The sequence below is a fragment of the Drosophila yakuba genome, chromosome 2L (genome assembly GCF_016746365.2).
Source record: "Drosophila yakuba strain Tai18E2 chromosome 2L, Prin_Dyak_Tai18E2_2.1, whole genome shotgun sequence".
In the NCBI taxonomy this organism is placed as follows: Eukaryota; Metazoa; Arthropoda; class Insecta; order Diptera; family Drosophilidae; genus Drosophila; species Drosophila yakuba.
In genome coordinates, this window is record NC_052527.2 from 16,963,895 (window position 1) to 16,980,177 (window position 16,283).

Genomic DNA, 16,283 nt, shown 5'->3' on the forward strand with positions numbered 1-16,283 from the left:
CGTTGGTTATTTTGCCTAATTGACTACAAGTATGGCCAACCCCACCTCATTTACCTCCTGAAGGCCACACAACACGAACATAACCCGAAAAATGTTCGATGGAATATCGCAAAATTCAATATTTGAGCATTTGCAACACATGCCAGTGCAAACCCGGGAACAGACCGGAGCAGAATGGAGCAAAATGCAGCAAAGTGGAGCAAAATGGAGGCAAGAAGGGCTTGGGTTATGGAGGGCTTGGTTCTGCCGGAGCCGCAGCTTCCATGGTTCAGGTGGCAAGTTGCCTTCTTACCGCCGTTCCGTTCGTCTTTTGCCAGTTAGCGATGGCTTCGGAAAGTTTGCCAGGACAACGCTGCTCTTGGGTCCTTGCGGCTTTTGGCGCTGCATTTCGGGTCGCGCAATTATTTAATGAAGTTATACAGTTTTGCCCATGTGCTGATCAGGTTGGTACGGATACATATAGATGGATATGTACAGGTGAGGTCGTGTGCGTGTCGGTGGGCTGTGGTGAAAATTTCATTGCTGGCCTGACTTTTGTTGTAATTTGATTTTTGGTTTGTTGGCTTTTGTTCGAGTTCGCCATCGCTCAAAACTTTGTGCAGCGGAATTCAATTAAGAAATGTCAAAATTTTATTGAACACAATGCGGATCCCGGATTTTGCTTCAGGGTCACCCAGGCTCCGCTCCATGGCCACCAGATATGCTGGCATCCTGATATGCACGACATTAATTTAGGCACGCCAATAACCTTTGCGCACTTTTGCTGCATCAATTTTCATTAAAACGCGCGGCGCGTAAAAAGTTGAATTTTTTCCCTAGCTCGCGAAAAGTTAGAAAACCGTAAGCGGAAATGAATCCCATGTGCATAAATACGTATAAATCCAAAAATAAATTGAATTAAAAAAGGCGAGAGCACAGAAAAAACGCAAAGACAAAACCAAAAAGGAAAACGACCGATTCCAGCCGGCGATTGGAGTGAGCATAATAAATTCGAGCATCAGACTTTGTTTGGCTTAGTCAATGGTCCACACAGCAAAAAAGGAATAAAAAAATACTAGCCATTGAGCATAGATGGTAGCAGTTCCCCAACTGCCTGCACGGCGAAAAGAAGCCAGCCAAAACCGGGAAGAGCGGATGGAGCCAACAAACTGAGTGAAATCGCGAATTTATTGTTGACGCGTTCCCCCAAAAATGATGGGAGCGCAATTCTGCGAATGGCTTTGCAGCAGGGTTCTTCCAAATACCTTATAACATCAGTTTTATTCGCCTCAGTGCACCTAAATATTGTCCACATCTATCAGCTATAAACCTTGGTTTGAAGAGTATTCCAGTCCTGCTTCCTGAGTAGCATCCTGACCAGCATTCCTGCCATCAGTCTGTACGTTTCTCATTAATTTTTACAAATATATTTTGGCAGTATTTATACTTAAAAATATGTAATTACTTTTGAACAATATAAAAATATGTAGCAGTTGTCCTAGTTTAGTCAATGTTTGGAATAAATGTAACTTGAATCATTCTATATCTATATGCGTGTAAATTTTCAAAAATATTTGTTAAAAGTTCTGATATAAGCAATTTTAACCAGTCATTATCTTTTGGGCTCCCAAGCAAACCGATCCAACTGCCCTTTCCGCCAAATCAAACCACACCAAGCCAAGCCAAGCCAAGCCAAAAAAAACGAAAAACAAAGTCATTTATCTTATTTTGTCAAAAAAGTGTCAGCGTAAAAGAAAAAAGAGACTGCGAGTATGGGTGCAGAGTGGGAAATGGATGGAAAAAGGGTCCTGGCAAGCAGTCCTTGTCTGGCTTCCGGTTTCCTGCAGAATCTGTGCCCCCATCCTCGCCAGCTTCCAGCAGCGCTTTGTTGACAGCAATTGTCACAATTACAAGTTGATATGTCCTGGGCAGCTGACTTGCCATAGCATATATATTCTGGCTCCGGCTAAGTCAACTGATTTAAGTGATATTTATGCCAGACGCCGCGGCGAGCGTTCAATGGTGCAAGTGATAAGCGTGCACCACTTGACGGACAACTATGCGGATGGATAAGCGAGTGGGAAAGGGGCCTCTGTGGGAGTTGAGTCCTGGAACTCGTCCTGATTAATGGCTGATGCTTGCCAAAGGATAAGGCACGGCCAGCTCTGGCTGGAGGTGTTGGTCGCCAGTTTCCAGTTGCCAGTCACTGTGCCAGTCGCTGGATGATGGTATAAATTTCGTAATGTTAACACGACGTAAGACACAAGTTGAAGTGCCGCTAGTAGCGTTTGGACAGGCAAATGTTTTTCCACTAATTTTCCCATGTCCACTGATTAAGGGCACTGTCCACTGTGGGGCATTTGGAAACTTAAGAGGGATAAAATGAATAATTAAAAGGTAAGCAAATTGATATCCTGAATATTTCAAGGCTCTTGTAAATAAAATAATTTTATTTTTAAATAGGTTAACTTATTTAAGCTTAACAAGATTTTATTGATTAGCCAGGAAAACCTTTCTTTTTGTCATATCTCCCAGTGTCAATGTTTCGCATTTTAATTATTTCGTTGGTTTGTTCGCTTTTTCGAGCATTGATTACAAAGGTACTTGGTCCCCAGAGGTTTAAATTAAAGGCAGCATAGATATATGTATGTATAAGTCTTTTGATGGCACTCCAGAGGGGATTTTTTTTCACACTTTGTTACTCATTTGCGGACCGCAAAAGTTATGTTGTCTCATTAACTTTTAACTTGCTGGCCGGCGCTGAATGCTCGCGAGGTTATTTGAGCTTTTCATTCTGGCGCATACACTCCTCAACTTTTGGAAGGACTCGACGGCGGACTAGGGACATTGTTAAGGTAACGAGCGCCGTAAAAATAATATTTTTATTACAAACAAAAAAGGAGATGGAGGTGGGGGTACAGCAAATACTGTGTGGCTTGGCAAACTCGAATTGCAACTAGAAAAAGTTGTTCTTCATGCGGGCTAAGCTTTTGACTTGACAAGCGGAAAAAGTGTATAAAAACATATGTGGAAATTAATTTTAATGCAACAGAGGAGAGAAGGCAACGGACGAAAAAGGTGAAATTACATATGATGTTTTAATTAGAGAGCAACGAATGGCAAATATGAAAGAATAAATACCATATAAAAATAATTCACTTGTGGTTTTTTAGCCTTTCAACTTTTGCTTCGAGAGCAACAATGAAATGTGCTCGAATTACCAAAAGTTTGCAAGAAATGGGTTTTATTGAATTACTTTTTTGCCTTTTTGAGTATTGAATACACTGATGCACTGCTAAATTTAAGTTTAGTTCCTTTTTTTTATACCATCTCATAATCTATCGTCTACTAAATTTGATTTTTTTTGCGGAAATTAAAAGCTGCTTTCTGCTTTTCGCCGCTTTTCCACCTTCAGCCACCCACTTAATGCTATCTAAGCGCGGTGCTGCATCTTTACGACACTTGTTCCTGTGTGAGTGTATACTTAGAGATGGGAGCTATGTTACTGTTTTTAGTGTTACTAAAACACTCACAAAACAAGGATTCTGAATTATGTATTTGCTTATAGTATAGGCGAGTGCATTTGGAGGTGGGAGCGTGACACAATACAAGCGTTTGAAGGTAACTAATTGTATGTTAGTATAAAAAAAAACTTTTTTATCTCGTGGGATGCGGTAAATTGTATCATTTAATGCCACTACAATTTCGTGAGGAAACAAAGAACTTACTTTCAAAGGTAACGCTTCTGTGCTTGAGTAGATTTTTAATTGGCTCACGGGCACATCTCTAGAGAGTATGTATATAGGGATGCATATAAGGTGCACATGTGTGTGTGTGGTGCGAGGGGCGCTTGTGCGCTTTGCTTCCGCTCAGATTTAATTTCGTTCAAGAGAATCGGAGGGGAGGAGTGGGTGGAAAATAAAATCGCTGCCACCCAACTATGCGCCGCCGGTTTGAACTTTTTAGTTTACTCTTTTTCTGCCGTTATTTTAACAGTGTTTTTTGCACTTTTTCGCTGTTTCGTTACTGACTATAATTTAATTCCGCCTGCATTTTTCATTTGCGGCACTTTTGGCGTTTCACCTGGCCGCCAGGTGTTGTGAGTTATGAGCGCCGAGAGCTGTGCGAGCTGAGCTTTGCCTTGGCAAATTAGAAAAAAATTCTAATAAAAACCAGGCAACGCTCGAAAAAAGTGCTGGAAAATAGGAAATCCTCGTGAGATTTGGCCGGGAATCAGAGCATATATGTACAAATGCTAGCTTTGTATACATACAAGAAATAGAAATTGGAATGCCTTCCCTGCCATTTGTAAGTTTGTAAATTGGTGCATTAGGTTTTGTATATTTTGCATACGGCAAACTGCTGCTTTTTAAGAAGCTTCAGGTGGCAAAACAGAAAACTCAAGGGATTTTAAAATTCTTTAGCTCTTTTATACTGACTTGACTTTTTCTTTGAAACTTATAATAACAGCAATTAAAATATCTGTGCCCTCGTTGGATCCCAATTCCAATCAAGCATCTGTTTACATTTCAAATAGAAAACTTTGGCAATACATAAATATATATGTATGTATGTACGAGTATGTGCACATACCGGTCGGCTGTCTTGGCCAGGCCAAGTAATATAAGTTTGGCTGCCGGCATGTCCACGTGATTAGAAAGTTTTTCCTTGCAGGTGCAAGTGTGTGCGTGTGATGTTTTTCTTCTTTGCATGCACTTAATAACTTTTACATAATTTTGTATATTTTATGGAAAATGTACTTGCAAAGGAGGACTCTTCTTGTACAGCATCCTTTTCTAGGAGTTCGCTGTACTGCAGTCAGGCATGTGTTTGGCTTTCGATCGGGAATAAGTTGTGATAGGGTAAAGGACTCCTGTTCGCTTCATATTGGTATAACCACCAACTTGAATACATAGTTAATTGATAGTCAAACTCTTTCGTTTTCTGCTGCAACTCGAGCAGGGTGGCAGCCAAAAGGGAAAATGGAAAACGCATTTGCCAGTTGCCAATTAAAGTGTAAAACGAAAATGCTTCAATTTAATGGAGCTTTCTGCGTGCATTTCCCATATCAAATTCAGCCGCGCTGCACACAAAGTCATTAATTAAATTGCAGTGCATCACTAAATAATTCGATTGCATAGAAAGAGTGAAACTTCTGGCACTCAAAAGTAATAACTTATAATTTGCATGCTGGCCGCCCTTCATCTCGGTTGTCTTTGACTTGGCCGTCTTAGGGTTTTTCCGGCATTTCGGGACTGGGGAAAAGCCATGGCAACCGCAACCTTTCATGCAAAAAGTCCAACTTCTAAGGCAAAAGAGTGTTTATAGTTTATTGTTGATTGAACACTAATTAAGTTTCCCAGTGGCAAAGTTTTGGCCTGGCCAGCATCTCCATCAGGGCCGATGGACAGCCGCTTGATTGGTTTTGTTACGCACTCCCCGACTCACCCACTCAAAAGTCCGGAGAGCGAGGTCCGTAGTCCGAAGTCCGGAGTCGAAAGTACGGAGTCCGAGTCCAAAGACCGCCCTAAGATGCTAGCCTCATAATGACGGACCAAGAAGTGAGCAAAAGCAAAAGTTTGCCTGAAAAGAACTTCTTGCTGTGCATTTAATAGCAATAATAATTTGTAGTTTGTCTATTACACAATCTATGGATGTTGCTATCGGGTTTTGACCGGCACGAGAAAAACTTTCTAATTTCCATACGCCAAAACATTCACTTTACTTTGCCTCACAACTTTTCATCATCTTTGAGTGCGTCTGTGTGTGTGTTTTTCCATCAATTTATGCATTTTCTGTTGCGTACTTTGTGGCATACCGGTTTTTTCACTCGATTCCTTACAAAACTTGTCTCAGGCTTTTTTCAAACTGCATTCCTGCAATTATTTCGGAAAAGGCAATTTAATTGCTATACCAACATTTTCCTCTGTGCCCCCATCGAGTGGTTTACTTTCGCAATTGAAAATGATTGTGTAGGCGATTGAAGTGTATTATCTGATAAGGTTACTACGAGTATTTCCTTAATTAGTAGCTACAGTTTACATAGATTATATTTGTAAAATATTTTAAATTTTGTAACCTCTGGAATAGATGAGTTATTTATTTTTTGGCTTTAATACCCACCCAGTTCAATCCATGGAAAAAAAAATTCCGCGAAAAATGCCCGTTAAACGCAAAACACATACAACTCGCAGCTTTTCTGACTTCCACTTGGTGGCCCGGCCAAATCTAAAGCTTACCCCCAAAAAAAGAGGGCACAACCCCACCAGCACCTCCCTCCAGTGTCCCAACCCTTCGGCACTTGAGTGGGGAAAAAATGTTCTAAAAATTTGTTGGCTTGTTGCTCTTGTTGTCCATTTTATGCGGCGTAATTTTTTTCCACGGGAAAGGGAGTCAAAAATGTGCCGTTTTTGTTTTTTTGCCTTGGCCCAACGCCTTTTGGTAAATTAATGCGAAATTTTTTTGCGAAATGCGAAAATTTCGCGTTTTATTTTTTGTCGCTGTCGAGTGTGTGAGTCTGCAAGTTGGCGACTGGTCACCGTTGTTTGTTTGAGTCTGCCGGTACGGTGAAGCTTGCGTCTGCCTGCCCCACCGCTTGACCACCTGTCTATGCCGCTTGATTGATGGTTATTATGCGCACTTGTACAGCCGGGATCTACTCCAAGGCCCCTTCCAGGAGCTCTGCCTTGGTTAGCCTTTAATTTCGGGCACAGAGTGTCCAGGGTGTAGGATGTCGAGTGGGGACCGTGGCCATCATCAATGCCAACACCCCGTCGCAGGCTTTTTATTGTGCGCGCACATATCAAATAATTTGGAAAAACGTATTAGGAGGTCCTGCACACCCTCGCATTCCAATTGGGGCTGTGAAGTGGGCGGGTGCCGGGGTGCCGCTTGATTAAAATACCTGCCGGTTATTTGCATTAATTTTCGTACCCGTTTCCTCGCCGGGTGTCTTAATTCTGACATTTAATGCCAACTCCTGACCCGAGCCACTTCATTAGCAGCCGCAAACTCGACCAAATCGTCGAGTTGATCGACTTTTGAGGAAAGCGTCTTGCATTCAACCTAGCTCTTCAGTCGCAGGAAGAGCGCTTGCAGTGCGAATGGCTAAGGACAATGTCGAAAAGGAGCATTTACTAAAGCGTAATGGTTATGTACTAGAAGATGGCTGGGTGGCCAAAATTGCTGCTGGAGGGAGGCGGCTGTAGTTACAGATTGCAGACACATGGGCGGGCGACAAGGGGGATGGGAGAAGGTATGCTAGGACAAGAAATACTTCTCTTAAATATGGAACAAGATGTTAATGATTTAAAAAAAAAAATAATTCTTAAGAATTGGATTGGACCTGTAAAAATATGTCATTTGATACTATTAGGTTTGGGAAACTGGGTAATTACCAATGTTATGTTTTATCAACATTATATTATGGTGACACTTAATTTAAAATGAAACTAAACACCCTAACTGTAGCTTTTATAGGTTTGATTCTGAGTAATTATGATGGTTTATTAACATTATATTTGAAATGCAACCAAACAGACTAACTGAAGCTAAACATATTGATAGATCCAAATAATCAACTATTAGATATTTGCCGAACTAACTTAAAAATAAATGACATCTTAATTAAAAACACTTTGTATACATACCAAGTTGTGTGAGTACTAAAATAACCGCATGGGAGATTATGAATAAATTGCGAATCAGCCTTTAAAGTAACTTATCATTACATATGTACATTCTAAAATAGTGTAGTCTTATAGTTTTTAAAGCTTTGTTTTGTACAATAGAGAAGAAAATGAATGATATGGAAAATCGGTCAATATCTTCCCAATAGTCGTAGGCAGTTCTCTAACCCCCTCTGGGCGCCACCTCTGTGCTTATCTATGCCTACGTGTAGCTTACTTTCCCGCTCTGCACGGAAAGCAATTGCTGTCTGCGCTCCTTCCCTTCTGCCCACTCAACCTCTAACCTGCGATCTGCGTGTGTGTGTATGTGTGTGTCTGTCTCTACATCAGTTGGGGCCTAAAAAAAACGCTTACACACACTCACACACACACACGCCCAGTGGCCATTAGGAACAGTCAACAGCACGCAGCCATCAGAGAAATACAGAAATACCCCTGCCGTCATTTTCGCTTATCTGCCGCCTTCTATGTAGACACTAAAAATTTTTCATTTCCAGGCGGCAGAGCCAAAAAAATATGTAAAAAACATTTTTTGCTGTGCAGCAAACATTTTCGCGTATTTCTAAAAACAATTTCTACGCGCAGCCCCCCCCAAAATGATGGAATGCGTGCAAACTACACAAACACCAGTGCACTTTCGCTGCACCCACCCACACACACTAGCAGGGGTAAATAAAAAATGGGCCCCCCCTTTTGGGTGTGTGTGTGTGTGTGAGAGAGTGTGTAAGAGTGTGTGCGAGCCCCCTTATGTATCCTAGGCTCCGCCCTGCGTTCAACTGCGTTCCAGGGGCGCGGGGAGGGAAAGGGGACTGAAGGGTGGTGGGGGTGGCTTGGGTGGCTGGGGAAAAAAACTACCGACAGGCCCGCGTTTGGCTTTTGGGATTGGTATTTGGGTTTCGGTTATGGGGGTTGCAACTAACGGGACTCTGCTGCAGTTGCAGTCGCTGTCGCCGTTGCTGCCGCTGCCTCTGCTTCAGTCGGCGTCGCTGCCCTGTTGTTGTTTATCGCACCGCCCGTTGGAGCCTACTTTTTGGCGTCTCCCATGTGCGTGGTCCTTTTTTACCATTTGGCATGCACTTTTTTAGGCCCTGCCAACCGCACGCTTAGTTCGCAATTAAAGCGAAAGATGCTCGCCATTTGTTGCCGCTCTCTGTCTCGTTTTCCCCACGCCACTTTCCCCTACGTCCCTTTCTGCAGTTAGCTTTCCCACATTTTCCTATGTGCCGCTGTTGTTGCTGCTGCTGCTGCCTATTTATGTACTCGCTTGGCGGAAAGCACAAAAAAGATGAGCAAAATTCAAAGCATTCAAAGCAAAGAATTTCTTTTAATGAAAAGCGCTCCTCTTGCTCGCCTCACACACACACATGTGCTTGTGTGTCGTTGTCGTTGTCTGTGGTTTTAGCCAGCGGAAAAAATGGGGATCCACCAGGCAAATGACAGTTTTGCATTGCGGTTTCGCAAGAAATTCTCCCCAGAGAGCGACATTAGTCTTCCGCTAAATATGTTTTACAGAGGCCGCAGTAATGGTTTACCAAGTATAATATCAATTGAATAACGATACCTAGTTACGTAGAGATAAAAAGTTACATCATTATTATAAAACTTAATCCCAATGAAATGGTTATATCGTAAGTGTATCATGTACGTATTCCAGCATAAAAGTTTTTTACGAGCGAATACATAAGTTATGCCAGCAGCTCAAAGATTTATTCTTTTTTATCAATCACTAATAATGCCATCTGATATTTTCTGTGTAATTTTAAATTTCAAAGATTGTGACATTCGAATTGGGGATTAGAAAGCCAAACAGGCAGCATTAATCCCACAGAAGTTTGCCTAAATGATTTTTGGCTTATGAGTAAAGAGGTAACAAATTTTCTCCCTAGAAAGCATTTGATTTGCTTAGCATACAAACAGTGTTTATGGTTTTTATGTTGCATTACACAAGTTTTTAAAAATAGTGCATCTTCTATTCTTTTGTTGTTGCCAAATGTCAGGATTTATTTCCTTCAATGGGCTGAGTTACTAGATTTAACTATTTACTCATTAATTATTAACTTGTATTTAACTTTAACTCATAAGTTGTCAGCTGCAGTTCGATGTCATTACAGATTCTCTTTGCCCGACCTGGCTTTTGGCTTATTGTCAGCTGGAGCTAGCCACTCACTCAACTGCAGCAACTGCAGCTGCAACTGCAGCAACTGCAGCTGCAACTGCAGCAGGAACTGCAACTGCAATGGCATCAAATATGCTCTCAGTGGGCGGGAAAGTCCGTTCCTCTGGACGCCAGACTTACCCCAGATTGTTGCAGCATTTCGCTGGACTTTGTGTGCAGCTCGGGCTGAGTGAGTGCAACGCTTGCAACATGTGGCACACGCACTATGGACCGGCTTTGTGAACATATGGTCGGAGGCCTGTTTTTGGGGCTCTGCCGCCATTCCACTATGGGAAATTTGACCACTTTTTCTGGCCTAAATTAATAACTCCAGAACGGGGAGAGATATTCAATTGGTGTTTTTTGTATGGGGTTACACTAGTCCATATCTTTTATGGTACCAAAAATTGTGGGCGTGGCACCGCCCTTTCTATTATTTGTAATTTATAACTCCAGAACGAATAAAGATATTTCATTTTTTTTTTTTGCAATAATTTGCACTAGACCATATTTAAACGTAAAACTGGGGGCGTGGCACAGTCCCTTATATTTATATTATTAATTTTCGTAGAGGCTTTTTTTCTTTTTGTATGCTTTTTCTAATCTCAGCAAAAACAACTGATTTCGTGATAGAGTTTATATACTTAATTATTTAACAGAAGTTAACAACAATAGTACTAATAAAAATAACGAAACAATTCAGCAACCGCCTTGTTTAACTCCCGTTTAGCATGAGATTACTCTGAATTTGGAAAAGTAGGGTTAAGTCTAAAATCTATAAATTCTCCCAGAATCGGTAAAAGTGGTTTTTAAAATTACAATAATCTGAACAAGAATTAAATAAGCTACAATATGAGGTATATTTTATTGATGCAATCTGCTGCAATCACTTTAAATCTCTATTCAAAGTTAGGCATTATAAAAAAAAATACTTTTGTAAAGCAACTAAGATTTTTACCAAATTACTGGGACAACACTAGTTTTTTTTTTCTATTGAATGTTGCAAACGCCTAATAGAAGGCCCACTGATTAAAATACTTTTTACAGAATGAAAATTAACGCTTTGGTTCCAAAGATATTAGAACTTTTGTAACGAAAGAAAAAACTTAATGTTGCAGATTGTTGTTTTGTGTACGCGCAACAGCTGTTTTAAACAGCTGATTTCTTTGTTGTGGCGCCATCTATTAAAATTTCTGGTATGCACCACTAAAGATTGGTCAATTATGAATGCGTACACTAAATATTATTGTAATATTCCGACTTTCAGAAAATGGGTTTTGGCCAGAAAAAGGGGTCAAATTTCCCATAGTGCATTCACGGCCGGCTTTGGTATATATGTATGTATGTATGTATGTACATATAGATATTTATTTAACACATTTTATACACATGCAGGGGGTTTTTTCGTTTGCCTCTCTGCGCTGCCGATTCTTTTTGGTCTGTTTTTGTTCATCTTTGTTTGAACGCTCTTCGCACTGCAGTGCACTGGGGTTCAAGGTCGCTCGACAGCGCAACAACAAAAAGTCCGTCGAGTCTAGGGGTTTTTATGTGTGCGGAAAATGCATATATGTACAAATATATGTATCTATATTGCTATATATATGTGGATCAATGTCTGATTTATTGCAGCTCGTGCCATTGCACTTGATTGTGTCCCAAATACCAAATACGTGCAAAAACAAACCCCACAAAGAGGATATATAGCGTATAGAAGCCAAAACAGCGGATGCAAGGGCGAAGCGGGTGGGTGGAGGGTAAAAAGTGCAGTAAATTCAACCGATGCATTCAGTGCACAATGCAGTTGAAGTATTTGCTCCCTTGACCCTGATCGCGGTCAAAATTCAAGCGACCTTCGTTTTCGATGCACTTTTTATCTTCTCTCACGCATTTTTATTCATTTTCATTGGACTTTAAATCGCTAAAAATTCTCTTGAGGCTTTAAAAACCATTGGGTTGTTACGCAAACTGCAAATGCGAAAAGTGACATTCTCGCGGCCTATTATTTAAACAAAGCTAAGGCGTTATTCATGGGCAACAATATACATACATATAGTAGATATAGCAATAGACTTTCCACCTATCATCGTTCCTAGTTTCAATTGCGAAAAGAGACAAATTCTCTGACCATACTCAAAATAGTTTTTAAAAAAGTCACAGTGCTTAAATGTTATACAATGGTTCTTAAAAATAAAAGATTTATTTAAAATTGTTAGCCTAGAACAAGCCATGTCCGCATGTACATTTGTCCGTACGTCGTTAATTTTGTCCATTGTTGGTAAGTTAGTGCTCGGAAATTTCGGAAACCATGAGATCTAGAAAGATGGGATTTAGTTTAACTACAAGTAGACATAATGGCATATAATATATATCTGTATAAAATAAGATGGAAGCATAAAGAAACTCCCAAGTATATAATTAGACATTTGTGGCAGTGCTGTGTGTCGAATAAAACTAAGTAAATTATTTGATTCTAAATGCGAAGCCGAAAACAGAACATATCTTGTTCCTGAAACACATAGCAAATAGATCATAGCTCATGAGGGCGAGCTTCAATTTATAAAGTTTGTTGCTCATTTGGTGGCTGGAGGAGGAAGTTCACGGAGAAGCCCGGAGAAACCGCAACCTATGCATGGTGGTCAGTTGGTGCTCGCTGACCGGATCCAATCCCAATCCCAATCCCCAGACCAATACCAATGCCAAACCAAATCCCAATCCCAAACCCAATCCCAATCCCGGGAACTCCAACTCCAACCTCAGTCCAAAATCCGCGGATGCGAACCCGTTTTCTCTATATTTTGGCCGCCAGCTTCGAAATGCCAGGCGATTGTTCAATTGTTTTGCTAACTTTGCGTTGTTGTTGATGTTGTTGCTGGCGTTGTTGGTTGTTGCTTGTTGTTTGCCCCCTGAACGCTTTCCATTTGACTTTGTTTTTTGGCGCAGACACGCGGTTTTTTCGGTGGAGCTTCAGATAGAGTTTGGGTTATCCGGGGTGGTCTGCACGAGGCGCAGCAATTGTAGAATTTTTCTTTCGCTTTGTACACATATTTGTGTTATATTTGCATTGGTTTTATTTTCTGTCTCTGATATCAAGCGGCAATCGGTTCTTCCACCCCACCTTACCCGGCTTTTCTTCTCTCCGCTTTCTGTTCGCCGTTTTATTTCTACTCTTTTTGTCAGTCTACATCCGACATGGGGGTTTTGGGGCGCTGGCGGTGGATCCTCCTGCCCGGCGGTGGGTTTAACATTTGAAATGGTCATCGACGCGCATTTTAAATGATCTATGTGTGTGCGAGTGTGTGTGCGGCTCTTAATGGGCGCTGCAGGGCGTGGCGTGTGGCACTGTTTTTCTGGCCTTCCTCATTTTTATTATCTGGCAGCTGAAAGAAAAAGAATCCGACGAAAATTTGTGGTGCGAAAGGGAAAAAATCAGCCTGCGATAATTAATTGTGGCTCACACTCAGCTCGCATCCTTGGGGCAGGACATAATCAGGCTTCGTGAGTGTTCGCCGCCCGTTCGTCGTTCGTTGTTGTTTTGTTGTCGTGCGCCGACGTCGTCGTCGTTGCCGTCGTCCTGCGATTGGCTTAGAAAATTGCGAATAGGCTTGGTCCTGAACGTGCTTTCTCTTCGCCTGTGTCCTTTTCTCCGGCCCCTGAAAGTAATCATTTAAGCAGCGGAGACGCGGAAAAAATGCGCAAAATTCTTGGCTGTCGTTCCTCACATTTTTCTTCGGAAACAAAGCATTTTGTACATGATCAGAAAATGATTAAAACTGTAATATGAGAGAAAGAGAGAGAGACAGAGAGATAGCCTGAGATGGGGAAGGAACCTAAAGTACGCCTAAGAGAAAGCTTAAGAGAGCCCTTTAAGGGAGCAGGCGTTTGGCACACGGCGTATACTTGATGTGATAGATACGTACGTAATACGTATACGTAATGCACGTTTTATTGGCTTAATTACAAATTCACTTATCGTATACTTGATAAATTAAACATTCTGAGTACATGGCGTATACTTAATGAATTTAAGTTTAATACGAACTTTACTTATGCATGAGGCAATGAGGTTTTTGATATCTAAAGCTAGGGAAATTCTTTCTGGTTTGCCTCTACACATATTTGATTCGAGGTCATTTAATATTAACTGTCAAAACGGTAGACTTTCGTTTAGCCATCTTTTGGCCATTGCCACTCACTTAGCACAGAGTTTGAACACTTGGCAGGCCAACCTTGAAAACTTTTTCATCACCCACAACCACAAACGGAAAATTTCATCTCACTCATAGTTTGAGGTTTCTTGCTCAATGCTCGCACTCAAAGAACTGCAGCCATTTGAGCGGCTCTCCCCTGCTCGGAAAAGTCAAGAAAACTACCCCCGAGCGGCGGGAAAAGCCATTTCTCCTGCTCTGCCGCCGCGCATCTGCCGCTGCCACTTTCTCCTGCAGGCAGCGACGCATTAGTTTGCAGCGACGTCGCTAACCTCAAGCAGCGCCTGTCATTGTCAGCGGTTGTTGTTGCCTACTTATGTTTTCCTCGTTTCGTTTTTTGCGTTATTTATTTTTGCGCGCTTTTCCACGAAATTTTGTGATTGGTCGCGACGCCGACGAGGATGCTGAGGAAAACGATGACGATGACGACAACGACAACGACGACGCGGAAAATGTTCCCCCTCCACAGATATATACACATACACTTGTATAGCTCATTTTTTCCGCGAGTCGCGAGCCAGAACGCTGACTCTGTCTCTGTTTAGCGTTTTTGGGGGATGGCTCCGACGCTGGCGCATTCCTTATTATGATTAAAAGGATAAGCGGCCCAAGTCGCCGGAGGAGCAGCATCCTCCTCCCGTGGTTGGGCGGTCTACAGCGAAAGAAAGTTGAGAAAAATGTCATGCAAAGATATTAATAAAGGAATATTAGCTGGTTGTCCTTTTGTGTACCCCTAAATTTACCCAAGAAATATTCAGCTTTGTAAAATTAAGTTTTATTTTGTATGTTTCTTAGAACCTGCTTTGTAAAATTGTCAAAATAGTAAGTGTGTTAATTTGTATCGTTTTATATGTGTAAAATTCCTTACTGTGTAGCATATTTTCGCATTTTTTCATAAGGATTAACTGCCGATTAATTGGATTTTCGTCTTTGTTAGCACTCAGTGCTTCTGTTTGTTTTAGAAGAAACTTTCGGTCTTCTGCCGTTCACGGCCAACCGTCGAAATGGCTCATACCCCCCAAGGATGCCGAGCTTTGACCCAAAACCCAGCCAATAAAGACATTTTTGACATCGCCCTGCCACATCCAGTGGCAGAGTTCCTTTGCCCCACTTCGCCGGCCACATCCTGTCTAGCAAACATTTTGTCTGCGCGTCGTCTTGCGTCCTTGAAAAACAACACTCAGCCAGCTGGGAGACCGGAGTCTGTAGATGCGGAAAGGAGTAGCGCGCAGGAGGAGCCGGAGGAAGGACCAAAGGAGAGCAACAGGAAAACGTTTTAATTTTTTCCTCGTTTTTGTTTCTGTTTTTCGTTGTGTGACACTTTGGAAATCCGCTCCTGGAGTTGGGAGAACCGGGTGGCTCTAAGCTTTTCCCCACAGACACTTCATTCGAACCGGAAGCGTTTTCCTTTCGCCCAAAGTTATGCAACCTTCTATACAGTTAGCTTCATCTGTTTGCTTGCCTTTCATTACACAATAGACGACATAAGGTGCTCAACTCTATGAGCGAGTTTTCAAGGGTTTTCTTGGGATGGGAATTTTTCAAGAATCTTCATAAAGAAGATGTTTTATGCTAAAGGCCTCGATAAAAATATAAAATACTTAAGAGTTTGAAAGACTTGAGGAAATGTAAGTTATTAAAGCTGTACTTAAGCCATGTGCATAAAACAATATAAAATTTCTTTGGTACATTCATCTTAATTTGTTGTTCAGTTGTTATTTGTTGACTGTTCTAGTTTATGTAAATACATATGAGCTTAATTTAAAAATTTTTTTCAGATAACCGTAGATGGTCTGCCGTATAATAATGCAATTTATTATCTGCGGCTAAATCCATTAAGCTGCAACAATAATCAAAGAGTCATCGCTGAAAAAAGTGAATCGGATTGCCTTCGTTTTGTGTTTTGTCACAGCATTGTCGTTCGGCCGAGAAACATTTTGCATTTAATTTGCTTGTGAAAAACCCGGGTTCGCTTTTAAGCCAAATATGATGAAACAATTTGATTACCGACTGCCAGAGAGGCCAAAGGAGTGCAGCGAGCGACGCCATGACTCCGGAAACGGAAGTGCCGCTGTCACATATTGACGTGGCGACAAATGCGACGCCATTCAACTTTGAGATTGTAGCAAAGTTGCCCTTTTCCCCTTCCTCCACTTCCTCCCCTTCCTCCCCTGCAGGGTCCTGGTTCCTGGCTCTGATTCTGATCCCTCGCCGGCTGCCTCTCGGCAATGCAATTAAACTATTTCCGTGTTGCCA